The 13,773-nt window shown below is 47.2% G+C and overlaps 1 protein-coding gene across 1 annotated transcript in view; it reads left to right on the forward strand.

Moving 5' to 3' along the window:
- Positions 1 to 598: 598 nt before the first annotated feature.
- ATP2B4 (ATPase plasma membrane Ca2+ transporting 4) overlaps positions 599 to 13,773 on the forward strand; it is a 168,829-nt gene continuing 155,654 nt past the window's right edge. Inside the window, exon 1 of the mRNA XM_030221070.1 lies at positions 599 to 717. The gene's annotated coding sequence lies outside the window, so the exon portion shown is untranslated. The remainder of the gene's footprint in view (positions 718 to 13,773) is intronic.

The raw sequence follows: 13,773 nt of genomic DNA on the forward strand, positions 1-13,773 counted from the left end.
TTTAAACTGTGCCTGTGGAATGCCACTTCTCACATTCTCCAGTTTGCTGCAGTAATATTTTGCCTTCAGCAGCGTTGATTGAGTCAGGGGTTGCTTTGTGGTGGCAGTGCTGCAGTCAGTGAGAGGTTTTGCTAAGAGAATCATGTAACATACTACAGTGCTCACATTTTCCATGCATGAATATTTGTTTCCCTTGACTGCTGCCCATGCCGAATTAGGCCCAGTTGGAAGACTGATGCCTCCGAGCTCGCCACAGATGGATCGAGTTGGCTCAGAATCAAAGGTCTCTGGCAGAACTTGTGCGTTCAAAGTGTGCACGATCAGTCGTGCACCGGTGGGCAATGCATAGGAGCCAACTTGTGAAAATGCTGGGGGGAAGGGGGGTGCTAAGAACAATGGAAATGACCCCTCTGGGGGGGGGGGGGGAGGTGCACTCCAGGGCTGCCCTGCTCAGTCCGGTCCCTGCTGCAGTTCCCCCTTAAGGCGTGGCGGCGGCTCCCGCGCTTCCTTAAGAGCCGGGGGCGTGGCTTAGGCCCAGGCCACGCCCGCCTCTGCAGTTCGCGTGACGGGCACTTTCTGCAGCTGGTGGCGCGCGCGCGTTGCCTGCAGTCCCGGACCGCGCGCCGCTGTCCGCCGGGGACATGCAGTGAGCTGAGCACCGCCCGGAGCCCGGACCCCGGACCCGATCGGCCCCCGCCGCAGCCCCTCCCCGCCTCGGTAAGTAGCTGCGGATCCCGGTGCGAGCGAGGGGGCTCCTGGTCCCGGTTCCCAGTCTGAAATGCTGCGGGAGTTCCCCGGGCATCCGACACCCCCAGCGATCCGGGGCTCCCCGAGGGGGGGAGGGGGCCGGGGGGGGTCTCGCTCCGCACGCAAACTTTCTTTGCATTGCACTTGGCTCCGGAAGGGCAGGGGCGGCGGAGAGAGAGACCCTGCCCGGGATCTGGCTCAGAACCATCGGGGACGGGGTGGGGGATAGTCGACCAGTTGTCCGTATCTGCCCCGGAACGCAGTTCACCCTGCCCATCCCTGCCCTCTCCTCTCCTCTCTGATGTGGAAGTGAGCGAAGCAACTTTGCAGACTGTAGTCCCGGCAGCTGGGGTTGGGGTTTGGGCTCCGGTTCCGTTTCATTCATGTGGTCAGGCAGCACCGCTGGTCTTGATGGACGTGGCTGTGGGGTGGGAGTTAAGGAACATTTTAACCGGATCTTGCTGGCTTTAGTGATGCCTCAACCCCCGCCCCCCCCCCCCCCCCCGCACTCTGTGTCCCATTAAAAAACAAATAAGCTACAGTCAGTGTCTGCACGTGTCTGGCCAGAGGTGGGTGTGGGACAGCGGCAAATGGCGATTTCGAATGTAGTTTGTTCAATGTTTAGAAATTGTTTGTGATTGTACATAAGTGTTGTTATACAGGGACAGACCAAAGGTCCATCGAGCCCAGGATCCTGTTTCCAACAGTGGCCAAACCAGGTCACAAATACCTGGCAACATCCCAAAACAGTATATTTTATGTTGCTTATCCTAGAAATAAGCAGTGGGTTCCCCCCATTTTAATAATGGTTTTGTATTTGTAAGTAGCTATGGGGGGTCGGGGTGTGTGTTCAAGTGTAACACCAGGAAGGGTCCTTAGGGGTGAATGTGAACAATGTACGCACATAGGAGCCAACTTTCCCCAAATGATTGGGAGTGCTAAACCCCATCTAAATGACCTCTCCATGGGCAGTCAAGGACTTTGCTCATTATTAGGGGTGCTCAGGCACCCAGGGAGCTGGCTTCTATGTGTCTGAAGCTCTCAGAGACGGAAGGAAGGGTGTGCACACCTGTAACCCTTGTGCTTTTCTTGTTGGTGTGGCACAGATCTGGTATCTTCGTGTCTGTGTGCCATTGTGGAGGAGAAGGTGTCTTAGATTTAATTTCATTTCATCGTTTTTTTATACCACATATCGCAATAATTCTATGCAGTTCACAAAATGAGCATTCAGAATTGTAATAGAAAGTGTGTGGGGAAGGTGACAGAAACTGGTGTTTGGAATCAGTTTGGGTGCATATCAGTCTGTGTATTGTTTGACCTCCCCCTGCCACCAGGGGCAGCCTTGGGCTGAAGGGGTAGGACTGCCATTCCACTGACCCCTCCCTCCTGTACCAGGACAGGTTTGGTGTGGGATGGAAAGTGATCTGCCTTCCCAGTCAACATTTTGAATGTGCTCTGATGCTTGTCAGTTGCCTCTCTGGCTCTGTCTTTTCTTTGACCTTCTCTTGCCCTTGAGATCAGAGGCTGAATCCCCTGTTGTATACATGTCCGATCTGCAATTCTTCCCTCTAAAACCTGTCTTCCAGGCTGCAGTGATGGTTTTGTGGTGCAGCCAGTCTTTCCCCAGCCCATGATTTTCCGTAGTATCCTGAGTATAACTGGTTTTCTTCTGTGACTGCAGTTCTACTTGTCACCGAGATGTCGATGGGGTTTTGCTTTGCTGGTCTTCTAATGTAACTCCCTTTTAGAGCGCAGAGCATTTTTGATTTAGTAAACTGTAGTTTTCTGAGCCAGGGTATTCATGGTATTTGCACTCAATCTATCTGAGACATCGGGTGCAGTGAGCTTAACTAGCAGTGTGATTTGCTTTGTACTTACTAAAAGTGATATGGATCACTAAAACGGGTCTTGTGATTCCCAAATAAACACTGCCCCGGCCTGTCAGTGTTGCCTGCTGAGCTTTTCCATCTCCAAGGCCAATCTAGGGGAAGAGTGTTTGGTCTTCGTTTTCCTTGTTGCATCCATCGCTGGACATTTCCACTCCCACATTAAACAAGGGTGCAGGGGTGCCTGGCAGAGATCATGCGCAATTTAGTTCGTGTAGGCTACGTAAAGAATTTGCAGATATGACTGCAGAACTGGAATTTGTCGGGTCCCCTGGGTGAAGCTGTGTGCCCCTCTGGTTTCTCCTGGCATGGAGTAGCACTGGACCCTCCAGCGCTTCTGCTGTTTCTCAGGCATTGCTTCAGTGGCCATCTGTTTCTAATTGTACCGCTCTTCCGAAAAATGTGAACGGTTCCAGGGGCTGAACGTTGCCTGGGCTTCCCTGGTTTCACCTTCCAGCCTAGGGATTCTTGTCATCTCTTCAAGGGATGCCATGACGTTTTTGACCACTTGTTTTCAAAGAAGGGTGTTCTCAGTGCCAGCAGGAGCTTAGCACCTCAGTCTACAGATCCAAAGCGGATGAGGCATCTGGGTTTGGTCCTCATGACATTAGGGAGGGAGGAGGGACTTGTTGAAGGGTATCTTGTGTGCTGTTTTCTATTAAACTATCTGATATCTTTGTATGAATGAAATAGGTCTATCCTTTTTCTAATACGACATTCTTTCTGGTTTTGCTAGTCAGGTGGTATAGCACGTTTTAATAAATGATAAATAATGTGTGTTAATTAGTGTGTACCGAATCGCTGAGAGCCGCCCAGTGAGTGGATTCACTGCACTAGGGGCAACCGTGTCCTGGACACTGACAAGACTGCTCATAGTGTGTATTAAAAGTAAAATGGAATGTAGGATTGGAAAGTGATCTGTGACGATAAAGCAGTCCTGAGGCATAGAGGACTGTGTTTCTGGGCTCTGTCATTTGGAAAGAGGGAGTGTTGAGTCCACTTAGGGGTACCCCTGGCTCTGGTAATATTGGGGGAAGCATCCTGAGAGATGGGGGTGTGGTGGAGTCGGACTCTGTGAAGCTGTGGTACTTCGGGTCAGGGACTGTGTCTCGGTGACTAAAGGCCTGGGAGAATCTTGGCTGTGCAGACGATGGTGACCAGGATAGAGGCAGACCGTCGGAAAAATATTTACCTGAGCTGCTCAGCGTGTTGTGTAAACTTATCAGAAGTGACGGAAGTCATATCATCTTTCAGAAGAAATTATTTATTTATTTGTTGCATTTGTACCCCACATTTTCCCACCTATTTGCAGGCTCAATGTGGCTTACATAGTACCGTCAAAGGCGTTTGCCCAGTCGGTTGATAACAAGTACAAGGTTGGAATGTGATCGTATGAGGTATATGTGGAGGGTCGGGAAGGATGAAGATTGCGTGTTGTCCAGTATGAGGTGGCTAATCACGTAGATTTGTTGTCAACGTTTCTGAGGTGATAGACATAAGATACAAAGATGGGAGATTTAATTGAAATGTTAGAAAGACAAATGTTTCATGTTTTATGACATGTATGAGTTGATGTGTATAATCAGCTTTTTTTTTTTTTTGCTTTCTCCATTACATGTGATTTGTGGTAGGATGTAAAGGTTTGAGAAGCTGATCTGTAAATGCTGAAATCTTTGGATTTGCTCTGCCTGTTCTTGACGGTCACTCGCGTTATGCCCTGAACTTCAACGCCAGGCCAAGTCCAGGCGCTGGCATTGAACTTGAGGGTTTATGGAGCTGGTTAAGTGCAATTTCAGCACTGGCTATGCACCACATAAAGATAGAACTGACTTGTATGGGCTCCTATTTATGTCGTTACCGTAGCCGGTTAAGTGCCGGCTCTGCCCCGAAAATAGCCGGTTTTATACGTGAACCAGAAGTTTTCAGCATGAGTGGTTAGCCCTGAAAAAATGATTTAACCAGCCAGGAGCCGATTTTCTTTGGAATATGAAGTGTGGGAATGTGACATCAGTGGATGTAGAATAAAGCAGAAGGTTTCTGGTTCTTCCTTGACTCATTAAGCCCCCCCCCCCCCCCCCCGATGATCAGAAGCAAATGCGGACTCTAGAGGCTGTTAGCGCTGTACTAGGGTCCATGTTTTTTCCTGCCCCATGATCAGAGCCAGCAAGTTCGTGCAACAGTGAACTCGCCGGCTCTGACTGCAAGTAGCATGCAAATGTATGCTAAACAGGGCATTAACTATTCCTCCCCAATGCTCAGCAAGAGTGGTCATACCACTGCAGCCCCTTCACCTGCTCGGCGCTGGCGTTAGGGTTTGCAGAGCATTGGGGAGGAATGGGGAGCCCTGTCCAGCATATATCTGGATGTAGTGGGCATGCAAATCTCGTGCATATTCATTAAATAACACTCTACTGACCATTCAATCATATATTAACACCTTTAATTACAAAAAATGTGTAAAACAATCTTTTCCCTATTATTTCAATAATTTTACTCCATGTTATGGTTCAGATGCTTGCATTCGTTCTAACTACCTTTCACAACTTCATGCATGAAGTACCAAAGCTCATGAAAGGTAGAGTTAGAATGAATGCAAGCATCTGAACCATAACATGGAGTAAAATTATTGAAATAATAGGGAAAAGATTATTTTACACATTTTTTGTAATTAAAGGTGTTAATATATGATTGAATGGTCAGTAGAATGTTATTTTATATAATCGTGTGACCAAAGGAAAAAAGAGAGCTCATACAAGGGATTAATGCATATTCATTAGGGATATCCTGAAAACCTGGCCTGTTTGCACCCTTGAGGACTGAACTTGGACAAGCCTTGTACTACCCAGTGATTCTCAATCCAGTCCTTGTGCACACTTAGCCAGTCGGGCTTGGAGGGAACCCACAATGAATTTGCTTGCAGGGGAGGTAGTGCATGCAAATTTAATCTCATTTGTGTTCATTGTGGATATCCTGAAAACCTGACTGACTGGGCGTGTCCTGAGGACTGGTTGAGAACCCTTGCACTAAGACAGCTACTGTTTTCCATAAATCAAGGATGATAACAGTAAACTTAAACACACAGCTATATCAGCTACAACCTCTGAGTGGGTGTAGCCAGTGTTGACAGGTATTTGACAGTGAATCCTGACTGATAGCGGCGGAATTTGTCTGGGGAAGGAAGCATGAAGAAGCAAGAGTCCACGAGTTGGCTCCCCTCCTGCCTCTGAGGACTAGGCCAGCAATGAATTCTCTCTCCTCTTCTGTCCCTCTCATCCCACACAGTAAAGTGACCAGTTTGACTGGGAATTTGTCGACTTCTGTTTAAAATAATAAAAAAAAAAATTTAGAGAACCCGTTTGAATTCAAGCAAGACCAACACCCATAAGAACATAGAGTAGCCCTACTGGGTCAGACCAATGGTCCATCCAACCCAGTATCCTGTTTCCAACAGTAGCCAATCCAGGTCACAAGTACCTGGCAGAAACCCAGTTAGTAGCAACATTCCATGTGGAACCCCAAAGAACAGCAAGATTCTGGAATCCTAAAGAGTGACAAGATTCCATTCAGAATTTTAGAGCGGAAACATTCCATGTGGAACCCCAAAGAACAGCAAGATTCTGGAATCCTAGAGTGACCAGATTCCATTCAGAATCTTAGAATGGAAACATTCCATGCTATCAATCCCGAGGCAAGTAGTGGAGTAGCCTAGTGGTTAGTACAGCGGACTTTGATCCTGGGGAACTGGGTTCGATTCCCACTGCAGCTCCTTGTGACTCTGGGCAAGTCACTTAACCCTCCATTGTCCCGGGTACAAATAAGTTACCTGTATTTACTATGCAAACCGCTTTGAATGTAGTTGCAAAACCCACAAAGGCGGTATATCAAATCCTATCCGCTTTCCCTTTCCTTCTCCCATGTCCACTCAATAACAGACTGTGGACTTTTCCTGCAGGACAGGGCTCCTCGTACCAAAGCTCAAGGTTAGGAACGTGGAAGCGCTTAACCTCTCTGTGCTGGTAGGCTGGGTGATGCAGGACCCCTAGAGCTAGGTGACATGTTTGTACTCTGCCAGTGCTCTCTAAATATTAAGTTTAATGAACATGAACAGCGAGACAGGACTGTAGGATGTGAGCTCTTGCTTATTTCACACTCCCTCAGGATCTCCCTTGGCAAAAGACCAGGAAAACCTGCCCTGGAGCGCTGCTTTTCTTACTGGCTCTATGTTTTCTGCTCAGAAGCTGCTGCACAGTTTGCAGAGAGCTGTCGGGCTCTGCTGGGTACATCCTGCTGCTCTGGGATTGTCTTTAAAGGTAGTGGGGAGGAGGTAGAGTATTTCTTACAGAGAGTTTTTCCTTTGGTCACGCTGTTCTACCCTCTCAGGCTCTGAGAATTGCTTTCCTGTATGGTCACTATTTCTGCCTCATCTCTTCCACTTTGGAAGGGAGGGAAGGAGGGAGGAAATGAGTGTTCGTCTGCTAGCAGCATCTTGGGGTGGATGACAGCAGCAGACGTGGGGTTTGAAGGTGCGTGCTGTGGATGGTTGTTTGTTGAATACATTCCTCATTGCCTGCCTTTTCTGTCCACTAAAGTCAGGGAGTGTCAGGAAAGGGGCTTCAGTGTCTCCTTGTCAGTGGTGGGATCAAGGAATGGGGTATGTGAGTAGGAAGAGTAGGAATGAGGTATAAATGTGGGGAATTCAGGTGTGTGTATATGTTTCTCTTGTTTAAACACAGTGGCTCACGTCTGTGGTGATAAAGAATGAGGGGGTTACCTAGTGGTTAGAGCAGTGGGCTGAGAACCGGGGAAGCCAGGGTTCAAATCCTCATTATTCTTTTGCGTTTTATGGCTTTATTTGCAGGATTGCTACCACTGAGTTTTGTGGATTTATTTTATGTTGTAGCGATAGGCGAGTTGTGAATCTAATGCAATGATGTGACCTTGGGCTAAGTTACTTAAACCCTCCTCTGTGTGGAGCTGCATCTGATGCTTGGATTTGGTGAGATGAGTAAGTCCCAGATGCATGGATTGCCCTTAGCCTGTTCTAAAAGATTCTTTTCTGCATTTTCTCCGTGTGTATTAACTAATTCCACATTGTAAGGGTGGGGGTGGGGGGGGGGGGGATTAGAGATGGAGTCTGGAGGGAGGATTATTCGTGCATGCTCCACATTGTAGGACTTTTTCTGCTGTTTGCAAATGTATTCTGTGGCATGTCTGTTTTGATTGCATTCAATAAAGAGTTTTGACATTTAATAAGGGAATAAATTAGTGTTTGTATGCAGGCAGCATGGGGTGGGGGTGGGGGGGAACAGCGAGAGGCCAGACATGTGCCATACGTCTGCGGTTTGAAGATGGTGTACAGGGGCAGTTTTATCTCTGCTGCTGTTTTCATAGTTATTTATGGAAACCAGTTCCTCATTTCCTGCATTGCCATGTTGGAGACATTCATGCAGCCACCTCTGGATTTCTTACAGAGCTTAGACACAGCATGTCAGGAACTATCATTAGCTCTATTACTGCGGGCGCTTTGGCATAGAGTTATTTCAGGTCTCAAATTTGGATATAAATTGAGAGTTTTGGTTGCGTATCTTGGCCCCACCCTTCTTGCATATCGCAGCACCTGCTGAGGTTCTGCCTTTGCTCTTGATGGAAACATCGCAGGGGGTCTTCCTTGTGGACTCTCTCCACCCTTTCAAATATATGGGGCATTTGTCCAGTTGCAACACTGAGGGTGTACTGAGGAGTGGAGGAGTAGCCTAGTGCTTAGTGCAGTGGACTTTTGTCTTGGGGAACTGGGTTCGATTCCCACTGCAGCTCCTTGTGACTCTGGGCAAGTCACTTAACCCTCCATTGCTCCTGGTACAAAATAAGTACCTGAATATATGTAAACCGCTTTGAATGTAGTTGCATAAACCTCAGAAAGGCGGTAAATCAAGTCCCATTTCCTTTTCCCCTTTCCATAACTCGGTCCAAATAGAGTCTACCAGTTGATGGAAAAGTCTTCATTCCGCTTTAAAAATGAGTTGAATTAATTTATAAATATCACTGACTCTTCTCGTAACCTTTTCAGCCCGGACTCAGTTGGACTTCAATTTCACCGTGTCTGACCTCCGGGACCCCACCAGCTCAGTCTCTCATAAAGCGATATGCAGTTTATAAATGGGATAAAAATGTTTCTGGGTTTTTTCACCTCTATGTGCAAAGGTGTGAATACGCTCTCAGAACGGCAGCTGTTGACTGAATTTCAGCCCCTGGTGTCTGATGGAATAGTGACGGTGCAAATGATACAGCTGAGTTATTACAGATGAAGGATGTGGGGGATGGGTTATCACTGCTGAGTGCGAGAGGGGGTCATGGCCGCTTATTCATTCCTTGTAGGTTCATCACAACAAAAGTGAAAGGTGGGGGCCAGTAGTGGACAATTCAGTGGGCTTCTGAGGAGATCCTTCCTGACCTCTGGATAGCCATGTGAAACTGATCTGATGGGAGGTAGCATCTTTTCCTTTACATGGATGCAGCTGGTGTAAAGCAGCACTGATGGGGGTGGGGCTTCTCCTTGTGCAGGCAGAAATGGGGTGAGTGTACGGGGTACGGCTTCTCTTTTGAGCTTTTCCTCTTGTGCCCCTCTGTCTGTACATATCTTTGCTTGGCTCTGGCATTGGTGGATAAATTCGACCCTTCTCCAGTCAGACTGCACGAAAGAGGGTGAGTCTTGAAACCCCTGGTTGCATTTGTGATCACTCCGAGTGCAGGTGCGCAGTGGCCTTGTGATCGACTCGTACAGATAGAGCCTGGGTTGTGGGGATGATGTGAGTTGTTTTATTAGCCTAATGGTTAGTGCGGTGGACTTTTGTCTTGGGGAACTGAGTTCGATTCCCACTGCAGCTCCTTGTGACTCTGGGCAACTCACTTAACCCTCCATTGCCCCTGGTACAAAAATAAGTACCTGAATATATGTAAACCACTTTGAATGTAGTTGCAAAAACCTCAGAAAGGCGGTATATCAAGTCCCATTTCCCTTTCCCCTTTATTGGAGTCTGGAAAGTGTGTTCTTCCGGCACGTGCTACTGAGTGAGAGGAGAGTTTTACCAATGTTTCAGCCCCCTCCTGTGTGCTGGGAGATTTCTCTGTATTAAACTGCAAACACTTGGAAAAGCTCTGATTGGGTTGGAGGAGGTGACCAGAGGTACAGGGAACCAGAAGAAGGTCGTTCATGCCAGGAGATGGAGGAAGGCTGGGACTGCAGAGGGTGTTTAAGAGGAATGAGTTTTCCCCATCTTGTTTCGCAGGAGTGGGGGATATATACATGCTAGTGTTCTCTCAGAGGATAGAGCAGGCCTCAAATGTACCCCCCCATGTGGTACACTGGAACGGTAAGCCCCCTTCCTGCCCCCCCCATGTCCAAGAGGACAGAGCAAGGGCAAATGTATTCATATGGGGACCCCACACTCTAACTGAGAGTAGGAAAATGCAGGGACTGGGGTCTCCTTATATTGGGTGGGGTGGGGGGCGTTGTAAAGTGTAGTGTCCTGTGATTTCCTAATTCTCTACCACCTTCCCCCCTTCCTAAGAGTGTGTGGAGGGCAGTGACAGCACCCCCTGCTGATTTTTTGCAGCCAGTGAGCTTTCTAGGCCCCTCCCCCCACAAGAGGTGCAGCTTTGCACTTCCTGCTTTTAAGGGCAGGCCTGGCGTGTGCAATTTCTCCCTCTAACTGGGTTTGAATCTGAGGAGTAGGTTTTGAGCAGAACTCCGCTAGGGTCTAATTTGTCTGCGTGGAAGCTGCTTTTGTACTTTATAAATATTGCTTTTCTCTCTCTCCTGTCTCCCTCCTGTCTTTAATTAGCCCTGTTTATTGCATGGAAATGTTTATAAATGGAACGAAGCTCTGCCTTGTTTCCAGGGACTGCGCAGGGGTTTTAACCGTTACCACTGCCGAGATGGCTCTCGGGCCAGGTTCTGCTTCCGGTCTGCCTGGGGTGACTGGGTTTGCTGGTTGCCCACTGTACGAGTGGAGCAGTTAACAGCCGATGTTTCTCCTGTCCTCGCTCCATGCAGGTGCAGAGCGGTACCTGCCATATGTCCCTAACCCGTTCCTCGTGTGTGATTAGGGTTTATTTATTAATACTTCAAATGACAGAATGTAAATGTTGATATAAACGGGTGCTTTCTAATGTAATGACTTCTTTAATTTGTTTATGTTCTTAGACATTTAAATCAAACAAAGAAAGGTTTCCGCCTGTGACTGGGCCAGCAGAAGGAAATGAAAGGAGCAGGAGTTCAGAGCCATCTGAAGTTTTACCGTAGGTCGATCCACTGTCACGTGGAGGATTGAGGTTTTATTCCTGGAGACGGGGTTCGCTATCCCTAGGAACATGGCAGGGAGAGACTGTCATTGTCCAATATAGAGATTTAGGAGCTGGATTTAGGGCCTAATCTTTCCGAGCTTTGGAAAGAGCCCTGGGGCATAGACCCTAGCTGAGGATCATCACAGGGAGGGGGGGGGGGGGGGGTATAAAATTTAAAGCGGGGACAAATCTGGGGGTAATTGTGATTGAAGACTTTTAGAGCCAGATCCCAGCTCTGGTTCTGATTGACCCGGAAGCCCAGAGGATTTGGATTTTAGATTTAATTACGTACCTTTCACATTTGGAACAGCTCTGATTGAGGGAGGAGAACCGACTGCACCTAAAATAGCCAAACAGTGGCAGATGAAGTGACTTGCCTAAGGCTTCCAGCAGCCTTGGGGTAGTAGCAGGATTTGAACCCTGGTCTCCCTCGTACTCAGCCCCTGCTTTAGCCAGCAGAAACGTGTCGGGCCAAGAAAAATTATGTCAGGATTTTACCAAAATTTGAAAGTTCATGAGTGACTACATGGGCTTTCGTTGGCTGCCCCGATCCATGATGGCAGGACTGGGTTACCTTTCCCATCACATCAGACCTTCTTACTCCAGACACCTCCAAGACCTGCTTCTGGTTCCCCCATATGGGTACAGTGGAGCACTGAGCTGCAGGTTCAAATTCTGCTCTGTTAAATACCTTTTACTAGGAGGTGTAACTGGATTCTTAAGAATCAATTTTTTGAATAGTTTTTTTTAGAATGGGATAATGTTTGATCTCATCCGCCATGTAGATACCAGGTACTTGATTATCCAGTCAGCCAAGACTAAACAGTCTCCTAGGGTGGCTGTTTCTCGGTGGGGGACAGAAATGAGCAGCAGCAGCCAGAGCAGAACAAAAAAAAAATCTGGCAGCCAAAAGATGCATCAGCCCGTTCTTGTACCTGCAGGGAGAGTGGGCAGTGTTCAGACGGCTCATTTACCTAGGACATTGTCCTCACTAGACTCTCATTATCACACATATATTCAAAACAGTTTTTACAGGGTAGTTAATGGGAGGGGTAGTTTGTGAAAATTATCAAAATCTTTCAAAAAGTACAAAGATCAGGGGACACTCAATGAAGTCACATGAAAATACTTTTAAAACAAATAGGAGGAAATATTTGTTCATTCAATGAATACTTCAGCTCTGGAACTCGTTTCTGGAGAATGTGGTAACAGTGGTTAGCGTATTTGGGCTTAAAAAAAAAGGTTTGAACAAGTTCCTGGAGGAAAAGTCCATAGTCTGCTATTGAGATAGACATGGGGAAAACCACTGCTTGTCCCTGGTATCAGTAGCATGAATCTTGCAGCTATTTGGGATTCTCTCAGGTACTTGTCACCTGGATTGGCCATTGTTGGAAACAGGATACTGGGCTGGATGGACTGTTGGTCTGACCCCGCCCTTGTCATGTGGGGGAGAACTAAGGACTTCATGTTGGGCATGTTCTCTGTTTGCAACCCCAGCACCGTTCAGGCACCTTCCTATAATAATCTTCAAAGGTAGGATTTTATTTACTAGCATGGATAATACTGTGCATTGATTTTTTTTTTATTTTTTAACAAATGGATGATTTGATTCCTGTTAGAAGTTTTGTACATTTCACCTAGTTTCCCAGTTTTTATATAAAAGTAACTCAGTAGTAGAAGGAGAACTAGCCCAGAGCTTATTAGAATTATTAGATTCGGAAGCTAAAGTCTCCTTGTTTAATGTCTCTGGGTGGCAACGAAGGAAGCTTGATTTTGGAGGAAGTTGGATTATGCCGGATTAGCTGGGAAGGTGCTTTTCTCTTTTGTGTTGGGGTAACTGCTTGAATTTAATCATAGCGCTACATGGACTCAGTTTGTTAAAACTTGTAAAACGCAGACCTATCGAAAGAAAGAAATGCGAGATGGGTTAGCTAAGTGGTAATGCCTCCTCTCCCTTTCGCCCTCCCCATCTCCTGCATTCAGCTTGGCACGATAGATAGGGTTGGACCTCTGGCCCTCTATGGTCCTACCTGGATCTTCAATCTCCTAATATTGCATGGTGAACGTCGCTAATGCAGCTGAGCATTTTGAGAGGAAGGGGTAGATGTGTGGCTGGCATTCATTGCTGGCACGGGAATGCAGGGGGGTCCTGACCATTGGTGGTCTCTGTGTTTAAACCACTACTTAATTCTTAGCATTGGCATAATGGCATTTCCTGTGCTCTAATCTGCTGTAGGGCCCATTCTTTGTTCTGATGCGCTAGGGCATTGGTAAGTAGGATCCTTTACTTGTTGCTGTGTCGCCTTTTTAAGACATCAAAGTGGTTTACTGTCATAACCGATTAATCGAACGGAGCTACAATCATGTAACAGAAAAGGAAGAGGAATGGGGAATGCAGTGAGAGAACTACAACGGTACAATGTCCAACCTGGTCAGCAGACACCCAGAAGAGAAGTAGAAAATCAAACCAAGACCAGTGGAATCAAAGCTTGATTAGGCCACATTTCAGCAGAAGTCTGCATCGGGGGGGGGGGTATTAACACAAAAAGTAAGACTGGCAGATCTCTCTGTATCCCTTAAAGCAGGGGTGGCCTCAACCCAGTCAGGTTTTCAGGATGTCCCCAAATGAATATGCATGACTTCTATTTGCATACAGTGGAAGTAGTGATCTCATGCATATTCATTGGGAAAACCTGACTGGATTGAGGACTGAAGTTGCCCACCCCTTCCTTAAAGGAACAAACTAGCTAGATCGAAGTCCAGCACACTCGCACAAAGGATGTGCTCTGTGAGCAAG

Source organism: Microcaecilia unicolor, chromosome 12 (assembly GCF_901765095.1).
Source record: "Microcaecilia unicolor chromosome 12, aMicUni1.1, whole genome shotgun sequence".
In the NCBI taxonomy this organism is placed as follows: Eukaryota; Metazoa; Chordata; class Amphibia; order Gymnophiona; family Siphonopidae; genus Microcaecilia; species Microcaecilia unicolor.